Source organism: Neoarius graeffei, chromosome 28 (assembly GCF_027579695.1).
Source record: "Neoarius graeffei isolate fNeoGra1 chromosome 28, fNeoGra1.pri, whole genome shotgun sequence".
In the NCBI taxonomy this organism is placed as follows: domain Eukaryota; kingdom Metazoa; phylum Chordata; class Actinopteri; order Siluriformes; family Ariidae; genus Neoarius; species Neoarius graeffei.
Genome location: NC_083596.1, coordinates 23,874,070 through 23,888,813, shown reverse-complemented (window position 1 = coordinate 23,888,813; position 14,744 = coordinate 23,874,070). Strand labels below are relative to the sequence as shown.

The following is a 14,744-nucleotide window of genomic DNA, read 5'->3' as shown; positions in this document are numbered from 1 at the left end:
GAGTGCTTCACGCTGGGTAGAAGTGTAACGAACTCGATGCGAGTTGTCAACAAATCCTATAACTTGGTTCATGAAACGTGCTTACAAAATATTTTCACTGTGAATATTTATTGTGTAATGGTGCAAAGTGAGAGAGAGAGAGTGTGAGAGAGAATAGCCCTTAGGGCAGAGTCTTTAGTCCAAACACTGCGGAAGCAGTATAACCAAAACCGCGCACCGCCCGTGCGCTTTCCAAAAACAAATACAATCCCGGCAGCAAAAATAGGAAAAAAAAAGGAGCGATCTCACCTCTAAAGATGTTGGTATAAGTCCGACAATACATTCCTCAAAAAGGGCATAGAAGAACAAAGTAATCCATCAACGTGTAGCATTCAGTTTATTCCGGACCATTAAAGAATTCTGGAGGATATCAGAATGTTGGCGTACCGGCTTCCATCTACCCCCATTCATTCCTCTTTCCGCGTCTCCATTCAAAAAATGAGCACGTGATTTAAAAGGATTATATCCATAGGATAGGGAGTGAGAAGGTGTGCGCGTGTGACAGGGAAGAACCTAGGCTCATGCTCGCCCTGAATTTCTCTTAAAGTGAAGGCAGAAGAACGTTCAGCGCCTGGCCAGGCTTTCTATGTATTAATTTACATAGACATTTTAATATGAAATATAAATAAGTGTCTTAGACAATAGATACTATTTTATGCTACTGATTAATAATCAAAACTTTATGTGGCTGATGCTACAGAAGAAGGGGTTTATGTGCATGCTTCTACTTCTATTGTTCTGGTGTCTCCGATGGGACCGTCTTACAGCGCACGTAGTGGTGTGGCATGTGTATTGCATCGTTTTCAGCAAGCGTTGCGTTGCCATATGTACCTGATATTTTACTGATCCGTTGCCCATGTGGACGCGATATTTAAAAAAAAAAAAAAATCTCGTTGTCGTGTGGATGTAGCCTTTGCCATTGTAATGTGTGTTGGTCAATCCATTGAGTGCTGTCAAACAAACACTTTTATATTGGTATAGAATAGCTACCAGCTGTAGTCAAGCATGATCGTTAATAGGAAGGCCCTGGCAAACCTTCAAGGTTTGATGTGTCATGCTTTTCTGCTCAAGGTTCTAAAGAGTGCTTATTTGCATTACTATAGACTTCCTGTCAGCTCAGACCAGTCTGGTCATTCTCGTTTGATCTCTCTCATTAACAAGGTGTTTCAGTCTGCAGACCCTCTGCTCACAGGATATTTTTTTATATGAGTTGTGTGAGAAAATCCCAGGAGATCAGCAGTTTCTGAAATCCCACCCCATCTGACACCCATGTTTCAAGATGCAGAGATCATTTTTCCCCTATTCTGTTGTTTGATGTGAACACTGACTGAAGCTCTTGATCCGCATCTCCATGATTTTATGCATTGTACTGCTGCAACATGGTTGGGTAACTGCATAATGACCAGTGCTGGGAATAACGGCGTTAGAGTATAACGGCATTACTAACAGAGCCACATTTTGGGTAACGGAATAATTACTTAGTTACTTAATCCATATTTGTATCGCCGTTACCGTTACTCGGGAAGTAACGTGATGCGTTACAATTTGATATGGGCGCCTTGACAACATGAGCATTGGCAACACGGTACCGCAATATATAATAATTATGTACCAATATGGCTTTTACATTCTCCCATTCACCCTTTGAATGCAAGAGAACAAATCGTGATTTGCTAAGATGTTCTAGGTGGGTGGAGTCGATTGTGTTTTCCCGCTACGCGCACACAGAGATGGGGAAGAGACAATGGCAGCACCAAGCCGCAAAGTCGCATTTTCGAACTGGAAACACCGGCATAATTTCAAAAATCACAGGCAAAATAACATAACAGATAAACAGGGTATTCATCCTTGATCTGTTATGTTATTTTGCCTGTGATTTTTGTTTAGGATGCTTCCTTAAAAAACACTATCAAAGATCTTCCTGACCTATTGTAAATGGTGAAAGCTAAGCTAACTGTAATAAACCAGGTTATCATAATGCTGTAAACTGTGAGGACTTAATTGCTCACTGACTCTGTACTCTGTATTCCAAAAAAGTAATTGCGTTAGTAACTGCGTTACTTCACTAGAAAAGAACAGTTATCCTCGTTTATCTGTAAGCAAAAAAAAAAAAAAAGTAACGCAATAAATACTTTTCCTGGTAACTAGTTACTTTTCTAGTGAAGTAACGCAGTTACCAACGCAATTACTTTTTTGGAGAAGTAACTAGTACTTGTAACTAATTACTTTTTCAAAGTAATGTGCCCAGCACTGATAATGACCAAAAAAAAGGCAACTTGTTCTGAAGTGCTGATACTGGAGACACTTTCATATTAAATAAACATCTCTACAGCAAACTTTAGCATATCAATGATTTTATATATATATATATATATATATATATATATATATATATATATATATATATATATATTGATAGAAATACATATATTTAGCATGCTTGAACTGGTACAGGCTGTTCTGATTGCTACTTGTTTTGGTTAAATCCTTGAGACTTATCTTCCCTCGCACATTCTGCTCTCTGCTTCATGAAGGTTATGTTGACCAATAATGTCTTTATTCTTTTCCTAAGACTATGATCCTGAAGGGTGATGTAATGGTACATAATGTCTTTTTCTTCTTTCATACAGTAGTGTAGTCTAAACGAGTGATGTAATGCTTTATCACCCTATGAATAACTTTAGCTTCGTCAGTTAAATCATCATCATCGTCCAATCACATCGCTATGACACACTCTGGAATGTGAATATACACTCATGTTTGTTCTACAGTAAGCTGAGAAACATCTCTGAGCAGCTGTGTCTGTGTCAGTGACTGCTCCCAGATCGATCCATGAGGTAGAGGTCTGCGCGGGTTGGATTTTTCAGTCGCGCCCGCATTGTGCAGTCCCACTCCTGCCCGCGCCCACAAAGAATTATGATTTTTCAGGCCCACTCCCGCCCACAAAAAATTATGATTTTCAGTCCCGCTCCCGCCCGCAAATCCCGCATGATGCAAACGTTCGCGTTATTTCTCAGGAAAGTTCTTGTCTTGACACAGCGTGATGGTGCCCCACCCCTTACTTTGAGTGGATTTGAGCATAAATATCTACAGCTCATGTTCACGTTTGTTATTATTTACCTCGTTTCTGAATTCAGCATATAGTGTCTCTAATAATAATAATTAGTGCTGTCAAGCGATTAAAATATTTAATCGCGAATCGCACATTTTTGTCACATGAGAAACCATTGTAATTCTCTGATCAGCATAAAAAAGTGAATGGGCTTGCTTTGTACCATGAGTGAAGTGATTTACTGCTTGAGTTAGTCTACAACTCTAATCAGAGAGACAGGTTACACAGTGACGGTAGGCTTGACTCAGTGCTATCCCAGAAATCCTTCCTGTAATATGCAAATTTGGCTGTCCAATCAGAGGCGGCCAAATTTGCATATTACAGGAAGGATTTCTGGGATAGCATTGAGTCAAGCCTACCGTCACTGTGTAACCTGTTTAAAACACGTTTTTAGTTAGCGGGACTGCAGCTTATCACCGCTCCCGTCTGTGCCTGCATATGTGCACTCCCGCCTGCGCCTGCATATGTGCACTTCCGGTCCCGCCCGTGCCCGCAATGAGCTTTCAAAATTTGTCCCGTGCCGCACTGCTTTGCGGCGGGTCCCGCGGGACTCCCGTGGGAGTGCAGGGCTCTACCATGAGGTCTAAATTCCTAGATCATATTTTATCAATTTCACCTCCTTCGGTACAGACAGATCAAAAGCTAACATTTTTTTTGTTGTTAAATAATAGCACATTTTTAAAATGTATTATTAGTCTTTGATTTAATGTGGTGCAGCCTACATATAAGTCTCACTATATATCAAAAATAACATGCTAGAATAAGTGCATTTAATAGATAGAGTTAATATAACAGTATATACTATTAAATTGAAAATGGTACTACTGTTAGAGTTGATGTTAAAGAGGAAAAAAAAACACCTTCTAACCAATCAGATTGAATTGTGCATAATTCACAGAGGGTATAAAGACTGGTGTCTGCTTCTAATCATATGCTGACTGGCCCAGCTGAGTCCCATCATCTGTCCCTCATCCATCTTAATCCTTTCATTCAATAGAGCTAAAGTGAAGTGCATGGCTACCCCAGGGGATATGTATAGGAGACGATGCTAGTCTTGATGGCACCCTGAATCGCCATTCTACTAGCAGGCAGATGAAGAAAAGCACTTGGAGACAGAGCAGGAGACGAGAAAGCAGCACTGCAGACGAGCTGTTCAGCATCAGGATACAGGATCATCTTCCTTAAGAGGTGAGTAGTCACATATTTCTTCTTCTTTTCTTTAACAGTATCAGTACAATTGGCAGCATCAGAAGAAGACTTTCAGATGTTTTCCTTGGACAATAATAGCTGCACCCTAGTGCACGCTAACATATGGCAGAGGGAAACCTTTCCAGACTCTTTCCAACACAAAAAAAGGGTGTGTCCTTGCCCACTGAAATTACACTGTGATTATGCCATCAGCTATAATGATTATGAGCAGTTTCATTTGACCCAATTGTGCATAATTATCTTTTACATCTCCTTTCTAATTTGTACAGGATAGCACATAATTCTATTAATGAATGTGTTAGTTCACAAAGCTATTGTTTAGCTTGTATTAAGTGTTCAAATCCTAATACACCAAGCCTTTTAAATGACAAATGTCAAAGCATTATTGCAAAAAAAGACGCGAAATTTACAGAAGAATTAAACATGTATAATCAAACCAGAGTCAGTTTATCAGTAATGTCTACACCAAATAAGATGGTTGTAGCCTAGATGAGCTCGAGATTTTTCTTCCTTTTTGATACCTGTTCAGCAAACATCATTAAAGAACGTCCTTATAGTGTTACTGTTGCCTGAACTTGTACATATTGCGTTTTCAACACCCTAGAGCATGGTTCAGATACGTTAAGTTAGCTCTTAATTATTATACACCATTTAGATTTTTTTTTTTCTTCCTGTGGCTTGCTCAGAGATGCAACATTTTAGCTCAGGGCAAATATTTTGGGATGAAGTGGACCCTACCATTTTATTTTCCTTAATTAAGGTAAGCATAATTATATAAGTGGCTACAGATAATGGATGGATGGATAATTATATAACATTTTCCAAAATGTGATCAGCAGAATGAGCAGTTTGAGAAGGTGTGGTTAAACCTTGTGCTTGCTAACTGCAATCAGTATTTTACAGCTTTGATTACTTTGGCTGAATAAGGCTACATCCACACGGCAACGAGATTTTTTTTTTTTAGCGGGTAAAAAAAATATCGCGTCCACATGGGCAACGGATCAGTAAAATATCAGGTACATATGGCAATGCAACGCTTGCTGAAAACGATGCAATACACATGCCACACCTCTACGTGCACTGTAAAATGGTCCCATCAGAGACACCAGAACAGTAGAAGAAGTAGGACGCATGCGCATAAACCCCTTCTTCTACCCGGCGTGAAGCACTCACAGGAACAAACACACAACAACAACAAGAAGATGGCTGCGACTACGCAAGGAAATCGTGCCTTCTGTGTGTACAAATTAGTTTTATTAGTGTGCATAGTTTTATATAACTTAATTTTCTTATTGTGTGTGAACATTTTGAAAATCATTTTTATATAATTTATATAACTTTTTATATTGTGTGTGAACATTTTGAAAAGCAGTCTTATCCAATAAAAAAAGAAATTCAAGAAATGGTTCAGTTACTTGTTTATTTAAAAAAGCTGTATACAAAAGTGAATGCAATGCAGTGGTTCATACAAAACAGTCTGTTGAAGGGTCTTCTGACCCTTTTCCCCTCTGCCTCCATTATAGTCAGGTAACTGTTGCTTTGTGTGGAAGGCTGTACTTTCTGTTCATCAAAGCAGGTGTAAATTGTCTGTCTGGCAGGTCAGTCAGGTTAATGTGTAAACAAATCCGTTCTACTCATCCAGACAACTTCGCAACGGTGCCATTGCCAGATTTTTCCACTCTGGAACCCGTTCTCAAAAAATATCGTTCTGGGGCACCCAAAACGCCGGTGCCGTGTGGACGCCAGGCCGAAACGATAAAAAATTTTATCAGATTCACCTGAATCCGTTGCTGTGTGGACAGGTCCTAAGTCTCTGACTTGTTCACACTCGGCAAGACTAAATGATGAATGTGGTACTTTGAAATAGCAGGTCATGGCCTTGTACCTAACATCATCCTGGGATGATAACGTAAAATGTTGTGATTTAATCGTGTTGTAATATACAACCCCGATTCCAAAAAAGTTGGGACAAAGTATAAATTGTAAATAAAAACGGAATGCAATAATTTACAAATCTCAAAAACTGATATTGTATTCACAATAGAACATAGACAACATATCAAATGTCGAAAGTGAGACATTTTGAAATTTCATGCCAAATATTGGCTCATTTGAAATTTCATGACCGCAACACATCTCAAAAAAGTTGGGACAGGGGCAATAAGAGGCTGGAAAAGTCAAAGGTACAAAAAAGGAGCAGCTGGAGGACCAAATTGCGACTCATTAGGTCAATTGGCAATAGGTCATTAACATGACTGGGTATAAAAAGAACATCTTGGAGTGGCAGCGGCTCTCAGAAGTAAAGATGGGAAGAGGATCACCAATCCCCCTAATTCTGCGCCGACAAATAGTGGAGCAATATCAGAAAGGAGTTCGACAGTGTAAAATTGCAAAGAGTTTGAACATATCATCATCTACAGTGCATAATATCATCAAAAGATTCAGAGAATCTGGAAGAATCTCTGTGCGTAAGGGTCAAGGCCGGAAAACCATACTGGGTGCCCGTGATCTTCGGTTCCTTAGACGACACTGCATCACATACAGGCATGCTTCTGTATTGGAAATCACAAAATGGGCTCAGGAATATTTCCAGAGAACATTATCTGTGAACACAATTCACCGTGCCATCCGCCGTTGCCAGCTAAATCTCTATAGTTCAAAGAAGAAGCCGTATCTAAACATGATCCAGAAGCGCAGACGTCTTCTCTGGGCCAAGGTTAGTTTAAAATGGACTGTGGCAAAGACTGTTCTGTGGTCAGACGAATCAAAATTTGAAGCTCTTTATGGAAATCAGGGACGCCGTCTCAGTCGGACTAAAGAGGAGAAGGACGACCCAAGTTGTTATCAGCGCTCAGTTCAGAAGCCTGCATCTCTGATGGTATGCGGTTGCATTAGTGTGTGTGGCATGGGCAGCTTACACATCTGGAAAGACACCATCAATGCTGAAAGGTATATCCAGGTTCTAGAGCAACATATGCTCCCATCTAGACGACGTCTCTTTCAGGGAAGACCTTGCATTTTCCAACATGACAATGCCAAACCACAAACTGCATCAATTACAGCATCATGGCTGCATAGAAGAAGGGTCCGGGTACTGAACTGGCCAGCCTGCAGTCCAGATCTTTCACCCATAGAAAACATTTGGCGCATCATAAAACGGAAGATACGACAAAAAAGACCTAAGACAGTTGAGCAACTAGAATCCTACATTAGACAAGAATGGGTTAACATTCCTATCCCTAAACTTGAGCAACTTGTCTCCTCAGTCCCCAGACGTTTACAGACTGTTGTAAAGAGAAAAGGGGATGTCTCACAGTGGTAAACATGGCCTTGTCCCAACTTTTTTGATATGTGTTGTTGTCATGAAATTTAAAATCACCTAATTTTTCTCTTTAAATGATACATTTTCTCAGTTTAAACATTTGATATGTCATCTGTGTTCTATTCTGAATAAAATATGGAATTTTGAAACTTTCACATCATTGCATTCCGTTTTTATTTACAATTTGTACTTTGTCGCAACTTTTTTTGGAATCGGGGTTGTAACATGCTGACTAATGTCTATGAATAAATAACCATGACATGATCTGTAGAACATGGGAGTTTTGTGGCTGAATACAGACTGAACATTTGTTTTCATACAGCAAAGTCAGAACACCTTATGCTTTACTATCTGTTTGTTTTTAAATTATGGTAATGCATCTGGTAGCACTGATGCTTCACAGTTCCAGGATCATCAGTTCGATCCTGAACTCGGATTACTGTCTGTGGAGTTTTGCGTGTTCTCCACATATCTGCATAGGTTTCCTGCAAGTTCTCCAGTTTCTTCAAACCTCCAGAAAGCTGCAGTCAAGTGGATTAGCCATGTTAAATTGTCTCTAGGTGTAAAGCTGTGAAGATGAAGGAAAAATATGATTTGATGTTCTGTTATTATTGTTCTTGTTGTTTTAAATTATCTATATTTTTTTATTCCAGAATGCTTTATTATTAGACCTCCTCTTCTTCTACATATTTAATTATTATACCCCCGCTCCGAAGGAGGGGGGGCTATACTGGTTTACCTTTGTCCGTCCATCAGTCTGTCCGTACGTATCTCCGTCCGTCCGCTATTTCAAGAAGTAAAATGCTATTTCAAAACAGAGCATTTTTACCATAGTTACCGGGAGACCAAATGGTCTCCCAGTGGCCAGATTTGGTCTCCTAGTCAATGCCAAACCAGCTTCACTGGGAGACCAAATTTTAAACCAAGTTATGTTAGATTGATGCTGAAAGGTAAAACTGAAATGGGATTATGGGAGATGCTTGAATTGCTGGTCCAAATTCATAAGACTGTTTTCTTTGGATTGGAATGTTTAAGAAATATTGAAGTTGGGTTGTCAAGACTGTTCCAATTTCCAAATTATAGACTAAATATACAGTTATTTGATTCTATGTTTCACATTGAGCAATAAAATTGAAGATTTTCTTTTCTTATTTTTCACTGTTTCTTAAAATACATAATATTATGAAAGTTGATAAAACAATAACTTAAACTCATAGTGTAATTTTAGTATTTTACCATACGTATGATGAAGTTATGGTAACTTGGCACTACATTAACTATGTTGATATTATGCTGGCTGAAACGAGGATTTGTAATGTGGCAATTTGCATCACAGAATATGCCGTAGCGGTGCAGCCGCATGGACTCTGGGGCCTGTGATTGTATTGCCCAGACCAGTTGGTCTCCTAGTGGAAAATCCTTAAAAAAATGCTCTGTTTCAAAATGACAGTTTACCAGGATGCTCTTTGAAATCCCTGAGGAGAGACACTGCTCTTTACTTACTTGTTTCAGGGTTAATTATTTGTTGAAGTCAACATTCATAGTAAGTGTTCTGTTCCTTCGATTGCTTACATTCTGATATAAGCGAGAGCGGGGGGATATGTAAGCTCACAGTTGATCTCGTTATTTGTAAAAAAAAAAAAAATCTTTAACTTTATTTTATTTTTCCATTTGACTTTATAACTTTTGTTTTTTCACCTCCTTTTAATTCATCTTCCTCTCCTTTCTTCTTTGTGTTGTTAAGCCTGTGTCTGAAACTATGCCTCATTCATTCATTCATTCATTCATGTATGTATGTATGTATGTATGTATGTATGTATTTATGTATGTATGTATGTATGTAGTTTTACATTATGACTTTTATTCAGGGTTTCTGTTTGGCATGTATTATTGTTATCTTCTTTCATGTATTCCTCTTCAGTAACTGCTTTACCCTGATCAGGGTCACAGTGGAGCCAGGGGAACCTAGGAATTTTGGTTGCAAGGTGGCACCGCTGCACCACCATGACACACTATATTATTACTATTGTTGTTTGTGGTGGTGATGTTATTTACTCCCTTGAACCATTGCAGTGTATAAGATTTCTTGAGGCTGTACAGGTAACAGATCAAAACAATGACACTCTTCATTAATTGGTAGAGCACAGTGTTTTATAATTGTCTGTGGCAAAACACACCTTGAAATTTACCAAATCCTTTAATGCTATTTGGTTAAAATTTTGTCTGAAGTGCCATTGTGTCAGTAAAGCTTTAGTCTGTCTTATCTGCCTGGTGTGAAAATCTGTGTGTTGGTGTAGTTGTTAAAATAAGATTACCAGTAATACCTTGGCGGCTAGAGGCTCATTTCAGCATCTCGTTTTACTCCTCGCAGGCAGGGACAGAAACACGAGCGTCCATCAGCCTCCCTGAAACATGTTCAAGCAGCAGGCACTCAAACAGGTCCGAAACACACCAAGGATTACGGAACAAAGCAGGACATTCCTAACGTCTCAGATGGCTATCAGGATACCCATTCCCATGGTATAATAAGAATTAAAGCTGAAAGTTGGACCTACTGTATGTCTCGTATCAATTGCAAGTGTGAAAAGGATGTGCAAGAAAGTCCTCTCCAGGGAGATTCATCACTGTAAATATTTGCTTTTGTCTTTTATGCAGTGTTAAAGCTGAACTGGAAGGTTTGTGTTATGACCTTTTGACCTGCCTTCTTCAGACACGCCTGCACGAGAGTCTCATGGTGAGACGCCACTGAAACGCATGCAACAGCAGCGTCCCTCATCCTTCTCTTCAGTCTTTCTCACTGTCTTTTGTCTTGTTCGCCACGTTACTATCGTCATTCCCTTTAGGCAAGGGTTTGCCAGGAAGCTGAACTAAACACATACTTGCACATTCTGCCTTTCTATGACACACACTGAGAAAGTCTGAGGATCATTCCGTGACTCTGTTATGAGCCGCCATACGTCTAAACACGTTAGACTGCTGGAAGTGTCGGGAGATAAGTGCAATTTGTTGTGAACTGATGTGTCTGACATTATTATTGGATGACTTATAGTTGTAAGACTGTAAATGTGACATGTATTTCATAGTTAGTAGATAACGTGAGCTAAGTAATTCCTATCATGCAGAAACTTAAAATACAAAGACCTGTATGTGTGCGTGTGAAAGTCAGTACTCTGGTAGCCTCTGTGTGTGTGTGTCATTAGCCTATAGGCATAGACTGTGGGTGTGTTTGTAGGATGTACAGTAGTTAACTGATTGTAAGGAAATCTGCTGTGTGTGTGTGTTATATAGGTGATGAAGAGATGAGATCAACACCACATTGTGCATAACCTTGGGTGTGATTTATTGGGATTAACCATTGAAAGCATAATGCGATAATGGGCTGTGCAATATGCACGCAGTTAATTGACATGTGCAGCGCGTCAGCTTCACAAGCTGGACCGAGAGCCATGGAAATGTCTGGCTTTCCAGAAGTCCCACAGCAGGACTACCACAGACTGTCTGGTTTACACTACACCTCTTCTTTCTCTGATGCAGAAGACTGCTGTGACGAAACGACAAGTACAAGCTCTTCCTCAGATTACTTTGGCATGGACGATTGACGGAATATTTCTGCTTGTTTTTCGCTAATGTTCTCAAGCCTTTGTTAAGCCTTTATTTAACCTAGGGGAAGTGCACTGAAGAGCATGGTGTCTGGGCACCTGGTTTTAAATCTCCTTCCCTTTGTGCCATGAATAATATTTGAAGATCTTGGTCCATGTCTCTCACTATGCACTATATTCTAACACCTTTAGACTTTGCTTTTAAGGACATGAATGTTGTCCTTTTAAATTGCACTACAAGTAAATGTCATGACTGCTCAGTACCTCACTGAACAACACCAGAACAGCCCCACACAAGAACAAGCCTAAGTTTTAAAATCTGAAAGAACTTCCCTAAATATTTTGTTACCAATTTGAATCTATGGCTGTCCCTGCTGACTCCGCCCATTTCTGTTACATAGATCTGGCTACGACCAACAAGTGCAGAAAACATCCAGCATTACACACATCATTTTTCATTTCTTAACCATATTATATGGGTATTAATAGCGTAGCACATCTCCCAGCATGAACACACACAATTTGAGGGTGAATTATTGAGTTAATTTTTTTTTAAAAGATATTTTTTTGGGCTTTTTTCACCTTTATTGGATAGGACAGCGTAGAGGCGGGAAATGACCTCGGGTCAGAATCGAACCCGGGTCCCCAGATTTATGGTATGGCGCCTTATCCACCTGAGCCACAATGCCCCCAAGTTAATTTTAAGTAAAAAAAAAAAAAAATTTTTAACAAAACATCAGCAACCAAAATATGATCAACATCTTAAAATAGGGGCGGCATGGTGGTGTAGTGGTTAGCGCTGTCGCCTCACAGCAAGAAGGTCCTGGGTTCGAGCCCTGGGGCCGGCGAGGGCCTTTCTGTGCGGAGTTTGCATGTTCTCCCCGTGTCCGCGTGGGTTTCCTCCGGGTGCTCCGGTTTCCCCCACAGTCCAAAGACATGCAGGTTAGGTTAACTGGTGACTCTAAATTGACCGTAGGTGTGAGTGTGAATGGTTGTCTGTGTGTCAGCCCTGTGATGACCTGGCGACTTGTCCAGGGTGTACCCCGCCTTTCGCCCGTAGTCAGCTGGGATAGGCTCCAGCTTGCCTGCGACCCTGTAGAAGGATAAAGCAGCTAGAGATAATGAGATGAGATGAGATCTTAAAATAGAAAAGGAAAAGTTGCCATTACATACAGTCTGGTCCATAAGTATTTAAACAGTAAATTTTTTTTTGTTGTTGTTATTTTGCCTCTGTACACCACCACAATGGATTTGAAATTAACCAATCAAAGTAAGATTGAAGTGCAGACTTTCAGCTTTAATTCAAGGAGTTTAACAAAAATGTTGCATTAAACATTTAGAAATTAAAGCCAGTTTTTACAGTCCCTCCATTTTCACACACTCAAAAGTAATCAGACAGTTGACTGATAAGCAGGTACATAGCCAGTTCTGGCCGGTTTCCTTGTTATTTCATGAATTTGCATTTGCTAGCTGTTCATTAGGCTGGAAAAAAAGAGAGACATATCAGAGAGATAGCAGAATTTTTAGGAGTGGTCAAATTAACAATTTGGTGCATTCTTAAAAAGAAAGAATGCACTGGTGAGCTCAGCAATACCACAAGGCCTGGAAGACCATGAAAAGCAACTAAAGTGGATGATCACAGAATTCTTTCCTTGGTGAAGAAAAATTCCTTCGCGTCAGCTAACCAAGTCTCGAGGCGGTAGGAATATGATTGTCAAAGTCTGCAATCAAGAGACACCTTCAGGAATTTAAATACAGAGGGTTTAACTCAAGATGCAAACCACTGGTGACACTCAAGAACAGAAAGGCCAGATTAGACTTTGCTTGAAAGCATCTAAATAATAAGTAAGAAGCCAGTCCAGTTCTGGAACACAATTCTTGGTCAGATGAAACCAAGATTAACTTGTACTAGAATGATGGAAAGAGAAGCGCATGGAGAAGGAAAGGAAGGTCTCGTAATCCAAAGCATATGACCTCATCTGTCAACCATGGTGGAAGCAGTTATACATGGGCATGTATAGCTGCCATTGAAACTGGGTCACTGGTGTTTAATGATGACGTGACTGCTGATAGAAGTAGCAGGATGAATTCCGAAATGTATAGAGGTATACTTTCTGCTCAGATTCAGTCAAATGTGCCAAAACTGATAGGATGGTTCTTCACAGTAGAGATGGATAATAACTGAAATCGTTCTGCAAAAACAACCCAACAGCTTCAGCAAATAAATGGAATGTTCTTAAATGGCAATCAACCCAACTGAGCATGCTTTATACCTCTTCTTCTTTTGGCTGCTCCCGATTAGGGGTCGCGACAGCGGATCTTTCGTCTCCATTGCTCCCTGTCCTCTGCATCCTTCTCTACCACACTACTTTCATGTCCTCTCTCACCACATCCATGTATCTCCTCTTTGGCCTTCCTCGTTTTCGTGTGCCTGGCAGCTACTGAAGACAAAACTGAAGGCAGGAAAAAGGCAGAAACTGAAGGCAGATGCAGTAAAAGCCTGGCAAAGCATCTCAACAAAGGAAACTCATGGGTTCCAGACTGCAGGTAGTCATTGACTGCAAAGGATTTGCATCTAGTATTAAAAATAATCCTTATATTTATAGTTACGTGAATTTGTCCAGTTACTTTTGAGTCTGTGAAAATGGAGGGACTATGTAAGAATGGCTGTAATTCCTAAACAGTTAATGCAGTATTTTTTTCATAAACCCCTTGAATTAAACCTGAAAGTGTACAATTCAATGACCTCTTGATGGCTTAATTTCAAATCCAGTGTGGTCATGTACAGAGGCAAAATGACAAAAATTGCCATTGTTCAATTTTAACTTATGAATCCAACTGAATAATAATGTTTGTTTTATCTGTAACCGCTTATCCCGTGCGGGGTCGCGGGAGCCCATCCCAGCTGACCATGGGCAAGAGGCGGGGTACACCCTGGACAAGTCGCCGGCTCATCGCAGGGCTGACAAACACACAGAGACACAAACAACCATTCACACACTAAGTCAATTTAGAGCCACCAATTAACCTAACTTGCATATCTTTGGACTGTGGAAGGAAACCTACGCAGACACGGGGAGAACATGCAAACTCCACACAGAAAGGTCCTCATCGGCTGCTGGGTTCAAACCCAGAACCTTCTTGCTGTGAGGCAACAGTGCTAACCACGACATCACCGTGCCGCCAATAATAATAATTATTATTATTAAAAATTTAAAAGAATAAGAAAACTTTGTCACATGCACACTTCAAGCAAGGCGGCACAGTGGTGTAATGGTTAGCGCTGTCGCCTCACAGCAAGAAGGTCCGGGTTCGAGGGCCTTTCTGTGCGGAGTTTGCATGTTCTCCCTGTGTCCGCGTGGGTTTCCTCCGGGTGCTCTGGTTTCCCTCACAGTCCAAAGACATGCAGGTTAGGTTAACTGGTGACTCTAAATTGACCGTAGGTGTGAATGGTTGTCTGTGT

General features: G+C 40.2%; 1 protein-coding gene across 2 annotated transcripts in view; it reads left to right on the top strand.

Moving 5' to 3' along the window:
- usp20 (ubiquitin specific peptidase 20) overlaps positions 1-12,179 on the top strand; it is a 101,679-nt gene extending 89,500 nt beyond the window's left edge. The window contains exons 26-29 of one of the 2 annotated variants that reach the window (XR_009651899.1): positions 4,149-4,339; positions 10,054-10,202; positions 10,338-10,416; positions 10,971-12,177. The gene's annotated coding sequence lies outside the window, so the exon portion shown is untranslated. Of the gene's footprint in view, positions 1-4,148; positions 4,340-10,053; positions 10,203-10,337 lie in introns of both variants that reach the window. The other variant, XR_009651898.1, reaches the window with a different exon arrangement.
- The last annotated feature ends 2,565 nt before the right edge of the window (positions 12,180-14,744 follow it).